Source organism: Eubalaena glacialis, chromosome 1 (genome assembly GCF_028564815.1).
Source record: "Eubalaena glacialis isolate mEubGla1 chromosome 1, mEubGla1.1.hap2.+ XY, whole genome shotgun sequence".
Taxonomy (NCBI): Eukaryota; Metazoa; Chordata; class Mammalia; order Artiodactyla; family Balaenidae; genus Eubalaena; species Eubalaena glacialis.
Genome location: NC_083716.1, coordinates 56,641,246 through 56,658,703, shown reverse-complemented (window position 1 = coordinate 56,658,703; position 17,458 = coordinate 56,641,246). Strand labels below are relative to the sequence as shown.

At 55.6% G+C, this 17,458-nt stretch overlaps 1 protein-coding gene across 2 annotated transcripts in view; it reads left to right on the top strand.

Moving 5' to 3' along the window:
* ZMIZ1 (zinc finger MIZ-type containing 1) overlaps window positions 1–17,458 on the top strand; it is a 232,661-nt gene that overhangs the window by 1,226 nt on the left and 213,977 nt on the right. The window lies entirely within an intron of this gene.

Here is a 17,458-nt window from a genome sequence, read left to right as displayed (position 1 = left end):
GGTTGGGGGGCCGGGCCGGGGCTGGAGCTGGGGTGGGGGGCGGGCTCTGGAAGCTTGTTTCACATTCCTGGCGTCTGGGCTGGGGAGAAAACAGTGGGGAGCGCGGCCTCGGCGTCTGGGGCGCGGGCAGCGGGCGCGCGTCGCCCCCTCGCCAGGGACATCTGTCCAGGAAGCCAGCCGGGCGAGGAGAGGGCGCGGTGCGGAGGGCAGGCTCCCCGCCCCGGAGCAGCAGGGGCGCGGGCGAGGGGCGGCCGCCTTCCCGGCCATTGTGCGCCAGCAGATTTTCACGGGAGACTGCCCCGGAGCCGCCGGAGAAGGCCGGGAGCCGGCCTCAGCCCCGGGTTTAAAAGACACTCCAGGAATGTAAACAACCCGAGCGGGAGGGCGGGCGGGCGGGTGCAAGCCAGGGCAGCCGGCCCGGGCCCCCCACCCCTCCCCGGGGGACAGCCCGACAGCAGGGCCGCTCAGCCCGACCCCTCTACCTGCCGCAAACTTTTTTCTCCCTTGCCGTCCCTTCCCACCTCGCTCCTCCGGCGGGCCACGTAGCGAGGGCCTCTTCCTGTGCGGGAGCCCAGGGCTCCTGGCACCTGGCGCCTGACCCTGGAGGCCTGGCGGCCCGGCCCCTGCTTGGGTGTCCGGAGTCCCGGCAGCGCCTGCCTGGGAGCCGCAAGCTTCCTGCGCAGGCAGTGCTGGAGTAACTGGGGCTCTGAGAGCCTGCCCGCCTGCCTCCTTCCTTCCCGCTGCTCCTTCCCCCGCTCTCCGCCTTCTCCTCCCCCCTGACTGCTTTTCCAATGCCCTGACATGAGGGAGGAAGATTTAACTTGGCAGCCCAAACAAATGTTCTCTCAGAGGTCCTCCAAGAAGCTGGCGGCTGAGCTGGCAGGGTGAGGGCACTGCTCGGCCAGCCTTTTCTTCCTCCCTGCTCTGCCATGGCCATTCGGAGCCCCCTGGGTGGACAGCCCAGGGCATGGGAGAGTAGGGCCCAGCCCCACAGATTTAAAAGGGCAGAGGGAAGCCACCTCTGGAAGCTCCTGGCTTGGCACTGGGCAGGAGCTGCCCGGAGTTGCCTTCTGGTGCCAAGGGTTTTCTGGAGGATTTTCTTGAGCAACAGTTTGTCTCCTTGCTGCAACCCCGGGAACAGGGCCTGGTAGACCAGAGGGTTAGCCAGTGCTGTCTCCTCCTCCCTCGTGGGTGTGAAGACAGGCTCGTTACACAGGGCAGGGCAAGAGGCCAGAGGCTGTTCCCAGAGGTGCCTGGGTTTGCTTATTATTGTTTCTTGAAGGTAGAGATAAAGAGGCAGGCGCTGTAGCTGGAGAATGGGCAGCTTGGCTGGTGATGAAGTCTGACTAGTCTTTGCTGGCATTTGTAGTGTGGTCCTGGGAGTTTAAAAGTTGCTCTCAGGGAAGTTCAGATGAGGGAGCAAACCCGTAACTTTCTCTGTCCTGGCTGCTTTTTGAGGGGGTCCAGGGAATTCCTGGCCCCTCACTTGCCCGCTGCCTGCCCCTCGTGGCGCAGTTTGTGAATGCCCCAAGCCATGTGCTGACCTTTCTCTCTTCAGGTTGAAGATATTGAAGCACCAGCATCAAACAAAAGACACATTGAAAGCCATATCTGCCACAGAGCACGTGTGACTTTGGGGCCAAGGGAATGCATTTGGAGGGCGATGGTGTTTTCTTCTGAGTTTTATGTTTTTGGTTGGGTTTTGTTTTCCCCCAAAGGACAAAAGCAGCTCCTTGTCCCAAGTCACAAGGATATGAAATGCTGTTTTCACATGTAAATCTCAAAACTGTAGACTTCTGAGTTGGTGGCAGTGACTGTGGTGACTAGGGGGTGGTGGGGATTGAGCAGTAGGGAGTTTTCAAGAGTTTTAAATGGTTTTTGGATTGGGGTTTTGAGGCATTCAGGGTATGGCTCACAGAGAAGAATTGGGAATAAGTAATTGTTGGACTTACGGGAAACTTTGTTAACTAGTCCTGTCTATGCAAAAAAAGATTGCTGGCTTCTTTATGGGGACAAATGTCCCTTTTTTCTCCTAAGGAAGGAGAGAGGAGGAGGAGCCTCATTCCTTTCTCAGCCAGGAGCAAAGAAAGGTCCAGAGACTTGGGGTTTCTTTCTCTCTCTCTCTCTCTCTCTCACACACACACACACACACACACGCCTAGTGACAGTAACACAACATTGTCTCCATCCCTGGTCCCCAGAGATGTGCCCCAGCCTAGGACAGGTGTACACCATCAATGGAAAATTGCAGAGGGAAGGACCCAGCTAAGAGCTGCAGACTTCACTTTTTCCCTGATTGACAGAGATCAGGGTAAATAAGGAAGGAAGACACTTGGAGACCTGCTGTGTCCCGAGAGTTTTGTCGTAAGAGTACCCGTGTGTGAAGCCACAGATACTGAGTTCTCTAGCCTCGGCCAGCATCCAACAGGCAGTCGTGACCCTAGTCTCATGGAGAGATGTTGCTGTAAGAAATTCAGGCACCAACAAGTCAATTTCCGGAAGCTTCTCTGGGCACTCTGTCACAGAACCAGGAAGCCGGGCCTGCCAGGTCCTGAGTCCCATACGTTTTCATTCATAACTTTGCTCCCCAGGGCCCTAGCCTGGCTCCTATCACCACCTCATCTTTATGAGGTTCCTTAGGTTTTGTGTGGACAACAAAGGCCGGGCTGCTGTAATTACCCTGAACCCTGCTGCAGCCTTGCCTGGTGACTGCTCTGACCTCTCAGCAGGACACAGTGGCTTCTGTCCACGCCCTCTAAGGAGGGGGGCTCTTTGTCCCTAGAGCTCTACCCTGAGGAAAGGGGGAGGCAGAGCCTGCGTAGGCTGGAAGCTCCAGGGGTGATCCGGAGGTTGGACCCTGCCCTCAGGGAAGATGAAGGGAGGCTGAGAAAACCAGTCCCAAGCACAGGCTGTGAGGAAAGAGTCCAGAAACCCGTCAGGATTATGAGGGCGTTTCCTATTACCTGAGGAGGTAGGGGAGAGGGGTCAGGAGGCTGTAGCTGACTGGCTGCTTTGGGCCCATAGCTTCACTCAGCTGGGCCTCAGTCTCCACATCTGTAAAATGGGCCCAAGGGCAGACCCCCCCCCCGCCCCCCAATCCTTGCTGTGAGGATGAGGCAGATATGGGCGTGAGATCCCTGGGTGTGTGTCCCCTGAAGGCCTGGCAGGCTCTGGGTACAGAATGGATGAGACACAAAGGGGTTGGATTGGAGGTGCTAGAAGCATTTTCCAGAAACTGCTCTCCCATCCAAGGCTACCTCCCTGGCAGCTTATTGTCCAGCCTTGGCTTGCATGCTCCCCATGACAGGGAGTTCACTACCTTAGGGGAGTTTTTGCCTTCGGTGGACAGTTCTGACTATTGGTGGGCTCGGCTGCATGCTTTCTGGAAATCAACCCCTCCTGACCCTCTCTGGGCTTCAGGAGCTGGGAGTTCTCCAGACCACAGACTCGTACTTTCCTGAATGGTCCCAGATTCAATACCAGTGGCCAGGCAAGCCACACTCCTGTGGGGTGGGAGGACACCCTTCAAATGGCTGCTTCCAGCCCTTATTGGGAGTGACCTGTGGGGAGTAGGAGAGGGTCTGCCTGAGGGGCTCACTGTCATCTGTCTTTGTGTGCCAGCTTTGCCTCCTGGCACTTTCCTTGGATTGGGTAGGAGGAGAAGGAAGGAGATAGATAGCAGGGGGTGGGGTTGGGTCAGGGGCCCAGCATTGATCCCACCGATACTTCCTGAGAGTCCACAGTGTGAGGACCGTGGCCTGTGAGAGACCCTGAAATGTGTAAGACAGTTCCTGTTCCCTAGGAGCTCCTGTTCCTTAGGAGCTCCCAGTCCAGCAAGGGCAGGAAGATCAGTCCAAATAAATAATTAACCACCACCTGCTGGCTGCCTGCCACGGGGCGCACGATGACAGTAATAGCCACAGCCCCTCGCCTTTGTATGGCACTTGGTGGATTTAGAAGCGCTCTCCAACTTTGCTTAACCCCAAGAACAGCAGCAGAAGCTAGCTACTATTTGGAATTAGCCCCATTTAGCAGAGAAGAAAACTGAGGTTCAGGGAGGTGAAATGACGTGTGCCTCAGCCAGGACTCAACCCCAGGCCTTACAGATGCCAGCTGTGCTACTGCCTTCCCAGTCCACCAGCAAGGCAGGGACAAGGATACAGAAATCCATGTGGACCCCGAGAATGGGGAATCGGGGACTGAGGTTAAGGTGGAGGAGCTGTGCCCAGGAAGGGTCATGGTGGGGCCTCCCTTGCTCCCCCCATTTGGCAGCACGCAGCCCATGCCCCGAGCAACTGCACCCTTTTCTTATGGCACAGTGTCTTACAGCCAGAGCTTGCTCTGAGCCCCAAATCCTGCCATGACTGCCCAGGGCACACGTGTCTGTGCATGGAGCTTCATCCCTGGCCCTGGAGCAGGAAGCAGAGATGTTGCCAGGCCCCAGATCCCCAGGCAGACCAAGGCTCTTCCCTGGGCTGTGATGGTTTCTATAGGTACAGACGTTGGCTCAGCCTGCCCCTCCTCTGGCTGAGTCAGTCCCCAGGCCGTGCGGGGTAGCCACCCTGTGGCGGCCCTTGAATTCCTTCTGCCCCCTGACACTGCCCACCTGCAGGCCAGGCCCCTGCCCCGGGTTTTCTGGAGCTCATCTGAGTGCCGCCCCAGGACAAGGCTGCAGGTGGTGGTGTCCAGAGCAGGGAGCAGCCGGGCAGGCTGAACTGGCCGCTCCCCAGGAAGCCTGGCCCAGCCTGGCACACCTGCACAGGTAACGACTGTGGCCCGGGAGGGCCCCGGGCCCCGCCTGTCAGGCCCAGCTGCCGGGGTTACTGCAGGATCGTGTTGGGGGAGGCCGGGGTGTCTGAGCTAATTAGGTTTCTTAGATTTCAATGCTCCCCTAATCCTGTTAGCCCGGCTGTAATTGTAACCACTCGAAGGTTTCAGCCGTGGCAGGCTGTTGAGGACAGACGGTGTGGGGACTCTACTCGGCCCCAGCCCCCAGCCTTAGCCAGCCGGCTGGGGACTGGGGACTCCCTTCCCAGGTCTCCGTGGTGGAGGCCTGAGTGATGTAGGTGTTGTGCTTTTCCGTAGAGTCTTAGCATTGCAGACTGTCACAGCAGGCGTGGCCCTTAGGGATCATCCAGCTCAAACCCTTCACTGCGCCAGTGGGGTAACTGAGGCCTGCAGACGGATAGGGACTGGCCTAGGGCCTGGATGGCTGGTAGTGGCAGGGTGGCAGGGACTTCTGTTCTGGCTTTGTAATCTTTGTACCTGGAGACTTCAGGGCAGGTCTGGAATTGTCCAGGGGCTAGTAAACCCTCCAGAGAAGTCTACTGCCAGAGATAGGGGCTGGAGGGATTCATTTGTCTCAAAGCTGGCTCCCCAGTTGGCATTACCTGTACACAGACACAATGCTGTTGCCTCTGCTGGTCAGGGTTTCTGCTGAGGACTCAGGCCTGCCTCTCCCAGGGCTCCCAGACATGGGGGTTTTCTCCCTCCTCTCCCACCAGTCTGTCCCAGATTCTTGATTGTTTGGAGGGTCCACCTCAATGCAGATTATAGCTTTGCCAGAAAATAACAGAGCTAATCTGAATGTTGGGGGGAGGGGGGGGGGCGTGTCGTTTAAAATATAGTCTCTTTGTGCTTTCAGTGGCTCTTCTAAAATTATTTTGGAATTATTTTGGTGTCTGTCTTAAATGGACACTGCACCCACTTTCTATCCTTTCTTCTACCCTGTCCCCATTCTCATTCCCCAGCATCTCTAGTCATTCACCCACAGAGTTTGGCACTTGCAGGGGAGGGGGGCGGGTGGCTGTGATGCCTTCAGAACCCCTGCCTGGGAGCTTCCCACCCAGCAGTCACGTCCTGTCCTCCTCTTCGCTCTGGAGCCGTGGGAAGAGATGTTTGAAACCTCCTTCTACTCTGGAAGCTCCCTGCCTGTGTGTTGCACACCTAAGCATGTGGTGTAGAATTGAGGGGCCGTAAGGGTTACCTGGTCTGACTTTTTTTTTCCAGTCCGGGAAACCCAACTATGGAAAGAAACAATTGGCTGTATCCAAGGGCAACAGCGAATTAATGGCAGAGCCAGGCCTGGAACCCTGTCTCTCTAGCCCATTAGTTCATTAAACATTTATTGAGCACCTATTGTTGGCCTGGTGCAGCCCCAATAGCCACCCTTTGGAGCTCAGAAATGAATGCTGTTCCACCTTTGACTTGGGAAGGGCCAGATGAACCTGGGGAGGACATTTTCAGTCAAACCCCCAGATCCTATGCAGTTGGGGGAGGATGGGCAATGGAGCCCCAACCCAGCAGCATATTTCTTGAAAGGTAATAATAGGCTGGTTGCATTGGAGATTTGAGGGAAGTAAAACAGAAACCCTTTAGGGAGGGTACAAGATTTCTCATCTGCCCAGGCCTGTTTAGTCCAAGGAGATGGGTGGCTTCCTCTGCCTGTCTCCCAGCCCCACCCGGCCCCCTGAGGGCTGATTTTTGTCCCTTGTAGAATGGCCTGCTGCCTTGTTCCTGCTAACACTTCCTCTGTGGATGGAGAAGCAGGGAGGGAGCCCGGTCTGCCATGGGAGTCACCCGTGTCACCTCAGGACGAGGGAGGAGAGCCAGGTGCCTGGGCCTCACCCCATGCCTGGGCTTTTGTCCAAACTCCAATCCTACTCCCTAGTAGACCCTGGCCAAAGCTAGGAAACCTGGCACTCGGCTCAGCCCAGGTAGCACTCTGGCTGAGGGACAAATGGGGCACACAGACCTCTGGGGAAGGGTCCTGAAACCCTTTGGCATGTGCAGGTGGGGAGGGCCCTTCTAGGTCTCTGTCCCACCTTCCTGTTTTGCAGTGGGGAAACCCAGAGCCCAGAGAGGTAAAGGGACTGGCCGCACATCACACAGCGAGATGGATCCCTTGCACCAGAGTGTCTCATTGAGGGGGCCTGAGTGTTCTGGGTGCGGAGGGGTGGAATTTTCTTATTGATGTCATTATTTTGGTGCTTCTGCTGTTTACATCTTTAAAACAACTAACCAAAGTCCTCCATAAATATCCTAATAGCCAGCATTTCTTGGACAACTCGTTTGTTTTAGGCTCATATACTGCCTGGGATCAACTCTCATCTTCACCCTCTGTGACATCTCTGACTTTGGGCAGCTCCACATCTGCAAAACAGGCTCACTAATAATATAAAAAGAACATATTACCTTTCCCTTAGGTTGAGAAGATGGAGTACATGCAGGGTCTGGCACATAGTAAGTGCCCAAGACACGGTAGCCTCAGTCATTGTCATGGCCGTTGCTTCCCACGACACCTGGTCAGCTGTTAGCACTGCGTTACCTCCAACTGACCGACAAGCAGACTCAGGTCAGGGGGATTGCCCAAGGTCATCTGGTACCTCAGGACCAACAAAGGCAGGCTTGGGATCCAGGCTTCCTGACACCTGCCATTCTCCCCTCTGTAGCAGAAAGGGCTGCTGGGACATCTCGGAGAGGCCCCCTGTGACAACCCAAGTTTTCATTCACCCTATCAGGGAAGCCTGTTCCCCTGGGAGAGATGTTCCGCAGGTGGAGACTTACATCTGGGTTCCTGCCTTGGAACCTCATATTCCTCACCTGTAAATTGAGGCGAGTGACGATCATCCGTCCCTCACAGGCTTTTCCCCGGTGGAGAAAAGGAGAGGATGGAGGGGCTGAGCCTTGTCAACCATCAACTACTGTGCAGAATCACAGTGGATGGTAACTGACTCTGGGACCTTAGGCCAGTCACGGATGCCCTGAGCCTCAGTTTCCTCACCCGAAAATCATGAGCTGAGACCACATCCAGGTTTCCCAAAGTGGGTCCTCGGGAACACCGGTCCACAAAAGGAAGGACAGATGGCAGAGCACACCCTGTCCTGGGAAATCGCCAGCCCCTTTGCCTCACCCAGGGTTTCCCAAGCTGTAGGACACTCCTCCCGTCTCCCTTTTTAATGCAAAATAACTATTAGAGACACCAGTGGAACATCCTGGGAAATGTGCGGCTGGGTGGTCACTTCCAGCTCTGGCATCTGCAGCTCAGCCAGCCCAGTGGATGGTTTCCCTGCTGAAGAACAGCCTTTCCCGAGGGATGCCTATGATGGGGAGGACGAGGACGGCTTCCTTGTGGACAGAATCCCCGCCAGCCTGCCTTCTTGGCGGTTCTACCTGATTTCTACCCCCTTCAAGTCTGCAGGTCTCTGTCACTTTTGCTGGCCTCCTTTTCTTTTATTGTTACCAGACCACAAATCCGTTTGTGGTTGGGCAGGCCCCAAAGCAAGGCCAGCTTGGCAGAGGGGTGGGGCCCCTGCCATGTCCCTAGAGATAGGCCTCAAAGACCTGCCAGCTGTGAGGCAGGAGAGGCCTTGTACCCGACCTGCAGGGACCCTGAGCCTGCGTGCACACCTTGGCAATTATGTATTTTTCTGGAGAGATATGGTCCCCAGCTTTGTTCCCATCCTTGAATGACTTTGGACACCTGAAAGCAGTGTAAGAACCACAGCCTTCATCCAAGGGTCTAAAATTACCCTGGCCCTGGAGTGAGCATGACTGTTGGGTCGTTTTTCCCTTCCTCCTGCCCACAAACCCTCTGATTCCCACTCATTTTTGTGTGTCACTTCCGTAGTCACGGAGGCATTTGTGTTTAAACCCCTGTTCCTAATCCAGCCTGACTTTGGGCTGGTGAGGAAAAGAGGCCGAAGGAGGGAAGGGACCTGACCAAGGTCACTAACAGCGGTAGGGCCCCCGGGACACAAAGCCTGGCACAGGGACTGGGTGGCCCCAGGGGGTGGCCTCTTGTGCCAGCCGACCTCACTGCTGAAACTATTCTGTCTCATCCTCTGTCAGCGCCAGGATTCAAAGTCCCCAGAAAGAGCTAGGGATTAGGGTGAAGGGAGCAAGGTCCCGCCCACTCCCTCTTCTAGGAAGGCTGGGCAGGACTGGTTTAGGGCTTACCTCCTCTGGGTCAGGAGGCCAGTTTCAACCATGCTGGCTGCACTGCCTGTTTATCCTGCCCCGGTTAATGTTTCCTCTTCCTGGGCCGAGGGGCCCAATGGCATTTACCTATAGCGGAGTGCTCTGTGTCTTCAGGATGCCTCGCTGGTATGAATCAGCTGTGAGCTGTGGGTGTCGTGCTGCTGTCGGAGAGGGCGAGGCGGCCTGGGGCCCTGGGGAGAGCCCTGGGCCCGAGCTGGGTTCCCGTGCTGGCAGGCCCACTCTGTGACTGTGGACATGTCACTTTCCCTCCCGGGCTCGCACTCCTCCTGTCCCTGACCCTGTGGGATTCTGAGGAGTGGGCTTTGTGGCTGGCAGGGGCGAGTCAGGGGGCTCCTTGGCTCTCAGCCTCCCTGCCCAGTTTGCTCGCCACCACCCCGCCTCACACCCCGAGCTCCAGGAACCCCCTGTGATTCTGATCCTGGAAAAAGGGAGGAAACCTCAGGTGTGATTTCTTGCCTGGTGTTTGGTAATGGGGCCTGGCTGTGAAAGGAGCTTCCTTGAAGCTGTGAGCTCAACACTGATTTATTTCCTGCAAAAGGACTGCTTTGTGATTCCTCCCACACCAGCCCGGGTTGACACCTTCATTTTTGCGCGTGAATTGTCTGTGAGGCTGATTTCTATAGGCAGAAGGAGTGGAGCTGCTTTGAAGGTTGGAATCCTTGTGGGCCCCAGGATTCTCAGGGTTTTCTGCCTTGTGGATGGCTGCCCTCCTAGCCGGCTCCCTAGAGGCGTGGTTGTCCAGCCAGTGTGATGGTCCCCCAGACCTCCCCCTCCAGGGGCTCTGGACACTACTATGCCGGCTATTCATGGGACCTTTGGTTCTCAGGACTGCAAGGGAGCTTGGCGGCCACCTCGTCTGGTGCCTTGTTTCACAGATGACTTCTGGCCCTTCTGCAGCATCACCAGAGAGCACCCTCTGTCATGGGCTTGCACGCCTCCAGGGACGGGCCGCTCCCTGCCTCCCAGCAGCTCCCTCCATCTAGGAAGTTCCACCTCGTGTGGAGCCTGGAAGGATGCCTCCTGCTAGTTCTCACCTCAGGACAATGCAGATATGGGGAAGTCAGTTCTCGGGAGCTCCCTTCCATACTCCACGTCATGGGTGTATCCCCAGAGACTTCTTGCTAGGCTGAGTCCAAGGCTGGAGTGGGCAGAATGGGCTTCCTGAAAGAGGTGTCCTTTTTCAATTCCCTGGGCCTCCTTATTATCTCTGCCTCTGGTAAGAGCCTGGGCAGCTTGGAGACCTCACGCCTGACCTGAAAACGGTCTAACCCAGGTCGTAAGACGTGGATCTAGGCTGGGAAGGTCCTAAATGTGGCTCAGTAGGGTCTGAGGGAAAGAAAGTGGCCTGGCATCTGCTCTTCAAGGGTCAGACGTACCCGATGGTTCGAGAAGGCTGTCTATCTTCCTAGCCTCTCCCAGCATGCTCACCTACCACTGGAACTGGGGTCTCTTTCTAGGAGGATAGCCAGGGGGCTGTGGGTAATCCTCCCTCCCTGTCTGCTTCCATCCGCCTCCTCACCGAGCCCCTCTCTGTCCCCTGCCACTCTGTCAGGGGACATCCTGCCTAAGTGTCCTGAGGCCCCAGAGACCTGGGTGTCTGCAGAGAGCACTGGACTTAGAGTCAGAACTTCTGGCACTGCCGCCCACCGACAGTATCCTCTGGGGCTGTCACAAGGGTCAGAGGGGAGGGCCAGCACTTTGCACGCTGTACAGTGTCATGGCGTCGGGGAGGGCAGTGTTTTATTACCATGTGCCTTGATGACAGTGTCAGCACAGAAGGGCCTTGGAGATTATCCAGGCCAACCCTCTCATTTAGCTGCTGAGTCTGACCCCAGAGGGGACAGAGGCCTCCCCAGGGTCACAGGGCAGTCTGTGGCAGAGCTGGAGCTAAAACCCAGGCATCCCGACCATCCACCAGTGCCCATCCTCTGCCTTGTCACTTGACAGAAACCCTTTGCTCCAGTGAGACCCGGGGAGAGGTCCCTTATGGCTGTGGTGATGGTGCGCCTGGCTTGCCTGGGATTTACCATCCTCATCTCACAAAGCTCCTGGGCCTCATGTCTCTGGCTGTGCTCCTCAGAACCTCTGGGCCTGGGGGCAGGCAGGTGTTCCCTGGGATCTTCATGAGACAGCTGGCTCCCCCAGCCTGGGGCCCTCGCCTGGGGCTGCTGCCCTATAACAGTGTTCTCCCCTTCACTTCCTGGCTCAGACGGGGCTGCCCCGCACTCTGCCAGCCATCACCTTGGGTGGAAACAGGGTCTCCAGGAGCCCACCTGAGACCCCTTGCCCAGGTGTCTGTTCTAACTGGCTGCAGGATGTTACCCTCGCCTGGGACCGTGGGTTGAATCTGTGGCCCTAGTTTCAACCTGGTTTGATCCCTCCTGGGGCTCTGAAGACCCAAAGATGCCCAGACTGTTGGAGCAGGAGGGACCTGGGCAACCAGCTTATCTTATCCCTGTCTCATCCCCATTTCCCAGAGTAGGAGACTGAGGCCCAGAGAGGGAAGGAAGCTGGCTGCAAAGCCAGCAAGATGCTAACTCCTCCCGCCCTAGCCAGCCTGGCCTCCTTCCATCCTCTGCTCCCTGAGACTGATTCCTTGGGCTGCTCAAGTCTAGTGTGTATGGAAAGAACTATTGACCCTCAGGCCAGGCCCTGCTTCCCTTCCAGGTCTGGGAGCCCGTGCACTGGGAGGGCAACACATTTTTCCTGCTGTTGGGTCCTTAGACCAGCCTGAGAACAAATTTTCCTGGCTGATCTGGAAGCCTCCAGTGTTCTGCCCCTGAGGGAACAGGGCCGGGGATCTTTCTGTGCCTCCCCTTACCCAGCTCTCCAAGAAAGATGGATTACTTATTCATTTATCAATTTGTTGAGCACCTACTATGTGCCAGGAACTATTCCAGGCCCTGGGGATATAGTGGTGAACTTGACAGAGGCCTTGCTGCATTCTCCTAGGTGAGATAGTCAACAAGTCTACAACTTTATGTATGATGTCATGCTGAGTTATGATAAGTGTTTTGAAGAAAAATAAGTCAGGGTGAGGCGATATAAGGAGATGGGAGAATCGGGGTTCTTTAGATGGAGTGACCAGGGAAGGCTTCTCTGAAGAGGCTACATTTGAGCAGATATCTCAGGGAGGTAAGAGAGTGAACCCCATGAACATCTGGGAGAAAAGCACTCCAGGCAGAGGGAACCTACCTCTGCAAAACAGGCTGAGGGCTGGGACTGGAGAGCTGGCCCAGATCTCCAAGTCCTGTGGGAGGACTTTTTCTTTTGTGCTTGTCACCTTCCATATAGCTATAAGGTGTCCCTTTAACAGTTGGAAAAACAGAGGCATGGGGAGGTGTTTGTCATACCCTAGTCACACTTGTAATTTTGCCATTCTGCATTTGGTTTCCATCGTGATTTTCTTCCATGCATCTCCTCCACTTTCATGCCCTCTACTCTGTGCACTGTCCCTTTCTAATGTGCCATCACCCTCAAGCCCTGGGACCTTTGCCTATGTCAGTTCCTTCCCCAGTCCTATCTGGTTAACTCCGCTGCACCCCTAAGAGCCCAGCTCAAGAGCTGCCACCTCTGACCTCCCTCCCCTGACATTCTCAGACACTAGGGTAGGGATTTCTTCCTCCACTGAAAATTCTCCTGTTCCTCTCCCTCCTGCCCTCCATTGCTTGGGATCAACTGGAATGGGGGCTGGGTCTGTGCCTCCCTTCACACCCCCTCTTTCCGCTCTGTGTCCTCACAGCCTGGCCCAGGGCTGGCAAAGAAGAGGGAACACAAACATTTCAGTGTATTCCTGGAGCAGTAGCTAGTCACTATGGAAACAAGGAAGTGTTGCAACTTCCCTAACTTTTGAGGCTGGGGTCACAGAGGGCAGCTCTATCTTGGCCCCACGGGATCTACCCAGGATTATCATCCTGGGATTCTTATTGATTCAAAGTCACCTTCGGCAGGTCCTTTCCCATCCCTGGGCCTCAGTTTACCTGTCAGTGCCATGGGGGCACTGGGACTGCTTGACCCACTAAGGTCATCTCTGCCCTAACATTCCTTGTCCCTGTGCCTCCAATCCTGCCTCGTAGCCGCAGGCAGACCCTTTGCCCTCTCTGGGCCTCCATTTCCCCATTCTCTTCATCTCTCTCCTCTAAGAGGATAATCTGCCTGAGTCAGGCCACTCCAGAATCCCAGAGTTCCCGCAGCCGGGAGGCCCTCGATAACTAAATAAACTGGGATCCATGTGACTTGCAGAGGCAGCAGGAGGGAAGTCCTGCTTCCCAGGTGATGGCAGAAGCAGCAGGAGGGTGGGTTGCGGGGGAGAAGCCAGGCCAGCTCCCTCTGGTCTGAACCTGTGCAGGCCGCTGGGTCTCCTTGCCTCACCTTGAAGGTGACTAGAGCCAGTGTTTGTCGGGTGGGCCTTGCCTCCGCTGGCCACTGCCTCTTAGCATGCTGGTGCTGAGCAGAGGGCTGTCACTGCGGTCCAGGGCGGCCCCAAGGCTGCCCGCAGTGGCAGGGTTAGTGGATGGACAGTGCCTTCTCGCCATGACTCCTCTCTCCACTTCATTGCGTAGAAGCCAAGAGTTAGCCAAGCACAAAACCGCAGCCTGGCTGCCGGCACCCTCCGTGGCCCAGCAGCACCTGGGCAGGGTGGTTCCAGGGCTCTGCCCCAGCCACACAGGGCTCAGACTGCTGAGGCCGAGGGTCCAAGATGCCCCACAAGGCCTGACCCTGAGCCAAGTCCGCACCTGCCAGTGGGCTCAGTGGGCAGAGGACTCAGCTTGTACCAGCCCACCCCAGCTCCCGCCTGGCACTTAGCAGTGGGTCAGTCTTCCCAGCAAGCCCAGAAAGAGAGGAACCCGGGTTGAGAGGGGTCTCTAGATCTGCCTGCTCACCTGTAAAATGGGTGGAGAGCAGCCGCCTCCCAGGGCTGCCAGGAGGGGAGGCTGAGGAAGGGAGTTTGTACCCAATAAACACACTTGTTAGGATTGCCAGCTGGAGGCAAGAGCAGGCCTCAGCCAGAGGGATGCCCCTGTGAACATCTTTTTCAAGAAATGAAAGCCCGAATATTTTAAGAATGAGAATCTGGCCTGTGTAGGAGAAGTACCTCCCCCTCTATGTTTAATTGGTTCCCAGGGGTCAGGGACTCATGTGGCCATCCAGATGTGTATTCCCTGCCTGTCACCGCTCCACAAGTGTCAGATGTTGGGCTGAATAGCGACCCAGTTGGGCAGCACTGGGCCGTGGAAGGGGCTCTGGCCAGTGTAGGAGACCCATTTCCCATCTCTACCAGGGAGCAGCTTTCTGACCTAGTCAAGGCCCTGGCTCTGTCTGCCCTCGGTTTCCCCGTGTGTGCATTGAGGCCTCTTCTACCTGGGATACTTCTGGAAGCCTGGTTGAGCATTTGTACCTCCAGGATAGGCAAGCCTTTCTATACCACCCCCCCCCCCTCAAGATTGAATGTGGTCTTTCTGACTTCTACTCACGAAGTTCTCACATTTGTGAAACAGGGATCTGTCCATGGGGCTTTGGACATCATCATGTGGACCGTGGCATAAGGTCTCCCAGCCCCTCCTTACCGGCAAGCCTCCGTTTTGTCATTGCCTCCTCCTGGGGGTCTCTCAGTGCCCCCCTTTACTCCCCCAGCCCTCTGCATTCTCCCTGGACTGCCCCTTCCTTGAGGGTACCAGCTAGGTCTCATTCCTGTATCCCCAGACAGCCTGGATCGGTGAAGGTGTTCAGTAAAGCTCAGATAGATGGATAATGAAATAGAAACCCTCAGCTATCCAGATACTTCCGATTTTCTCAGCACATAGATTTCACTCAGCTGTGTTCACTTGCTGGAGTTTTGCTCGGTGTATAGGATCCTTTAAAAGAAATCAGATTTTTAGTAAGCTCCAAGGCCAGAATTGGTTTTCTATAGTTTTCGCCAATCTTTGTCTTTTAAAACTGGTGCTTTCTGACTTGTGTTTTTGCATTTCATTTATTTACCTTGTTTGAGCAGGTACTTTTTCTTTTTGGATTCCATATAGTAAATAAGCCCACCTCTCATTTTATTTAGATTTCTCATGCCGAAAAGGCAGGGAGGGTTAGTAAACACTCTGCTTTGGCTGTTCTTTGTTATGTTCTTACCTTCATGGACTAGATTTTATCTGTCTGTTCTTCCTCCCTGAACCCCAGGTCTCTGACACTCCATCTTCCCAGTGCTCGCTCAGTGCATTGTGCCTACTGGGACCACCCTGTGTGATCGTGCATGTTGCGCACTGCACAACTTGGGGGCACTTGCAGTGTAGTTCTTATAGATTACATGTTTATTAAATAGGTTCTGGTGGATGGTGGTAAAGTGTTTGAGGAAGGGGAGCCTTGTTCTAATTCTCGTAAAGCCACTGTAAGCTTTCACTGGGGCCCACTGCCCCAACTGAACCTTGGGAGTCACCCTTGACTCCTCCCCAGGACTGCCAGCTATGACATTGGGTTTCCATGTCCCCACTGCCCTGCCTGGAGCCTGGCCTGTGGGAGTATATAGTCAGGGAGCTGACACCTCTGACTCCACCTTCCAAATGTTTCCGAAGCCTCCCCTCCTTTCCACTCCCATGCAGCAGCCTTTCCCTCTGGTGTCTACCTCCAGCTTCCCCTCTCCTATCCTCCCTCCACTTAGCCACCAGTATTACCTTAATATTGTGTAAAAGGGACCTCTGAGGCTGTTACCTCCTCTGCTCTAGTTACAACTCCTTCTTGACTCTCTACCACCTACAGCCTGGCACTCAGGGCCCTTCGTTCTCTGGCCCCAACTAAACTTTCACTTGTGTGTGCTTTGCATATTCTGTTCTCTGCCCTATCTGCTTGGTGAACTCCTAGGCATCCTGCAAAGCCCTGCTCAAGCCTGGGCTTGCCCTCATGCACCAGCTAGATCAAGGGGGTTGCTCCCCCACCTTTGCCCCCGTTTCCCCAGAACGGTTGCAGCCCTCATCTGGTGGGATCTCAGCTATCTTCAAGGTGCCCTAGCCACAGGCAGGCTCTGACTCCCTGATACCCAGCACCATGCTTGGCATCTAGCAAACATTCCAAGATGCTTGCTGAAGAGGCAAAGGAATAAACGATTGGCTACACTTTACACAGAGCTTGTAGGTTTTGCGGTTTGGAGATATATATAAATACATAAATATAAAAATAAATAAATAAATAAATAAACAAACAAACAAATAAATAAATATTTGCACTCTAGTTGGGTACCTTGGAAGTGATTTGCCTGCTTCGCTTGAGAAAGAATTGAGTAACTTCAGTGCCAGAGTCCCAGCTGCCTCTTGTACGCAGTCTGACCCCTCGGCCCCTTCTTTTGTGCCTCCCGCCCCCCACTCCATTTAGAACCAGAGGGGTAGCTGTGCCCAGCCGAGCTCCTAGGAGCACCTCCTGGCCCAGGTGGTTTTGCCCAGAGTTGCCGCCCTCCTCGGCTTGGCTTCCTGGGAGAATTGGCTCAGCAGCAGCCTGGCCAGGTCTCAGGGCTTCTTGGGCAAGACTCCCTGGGCGGGCCGGGGGCTGGAGCCTCGTACGCACAGCCTACGCAGCAGGCCAGTCTGCGGGCGAATGGGCTCCAGCTTGCCATGGGGGCGGGAGGGAGGGACACCCTCTGTCGGGTAAACAGGGGTGTTCGGGCCTGCCGAGGCATATCCCCGCGCTATATTGGTTAGAGGCGCTGAGCTGGGAGTTGGCAGGTATCAGCCAGAGGGTGACAGGGAGGGAAACTTGCCTGGGACTCGGACCCTGCAGCAGAGCAGAGGCTGCAGAAGGTTTGGGGTCCCCAGGCCAGCCTGACTGCTGTCCCTCCCGTCCCTGATGGTCTTTTCGCTCCCTCGACTCGGGCAGCTCCCGGGGACCTGGGGAGGCTGGGTCGGTCACAGGCAGGTGAATTTGCTTAGCCGGGACTGCAATCAGAGCTTCTGTTTAGCTGTCCCCCCTGCAAATACATTTCAGTCCACGTTCACTTGAGTCAAAACTCATATCCTTGGAAACACCCACTGTGCACCAGGCATGGTTAGTTGGGCTCTCATGCTCGTTACAACCCTCAGAAGTGGGTGGTGTTATTCCCATTTTAACCAGGCGGAAGCTGGAGCTCAGAGGGGTGAAGTTGCTTCAGGCCCCACGGCTCCCAAGGGATTGCTGGTCTTTTTCTCCCTACATGTGACCCCTTGTAGATTTTTCTTTTCAAATCCATCCCTGTTGGGGCAGATGAGTAATCCAGTGGGCATGGTTGCCAGCCTCTGCCTCTGACTGGGGAGCCTGGGCAGGTGCCTGTGCCGGCACCTCTCCGGGGGAGGTGGAAAGGCAACCAGGGAGCCTGGAGCAGCTGGTGGAGTTCATTCCCACCAGGGAGAGTATCTCTGTGGCCCATGGCTGGCACATTGACATGCTGGATCCTTCTCCCCCACACAGCTGAATGCCGAATGAGCCCGCTTCAGTGGAGGAAAATGTA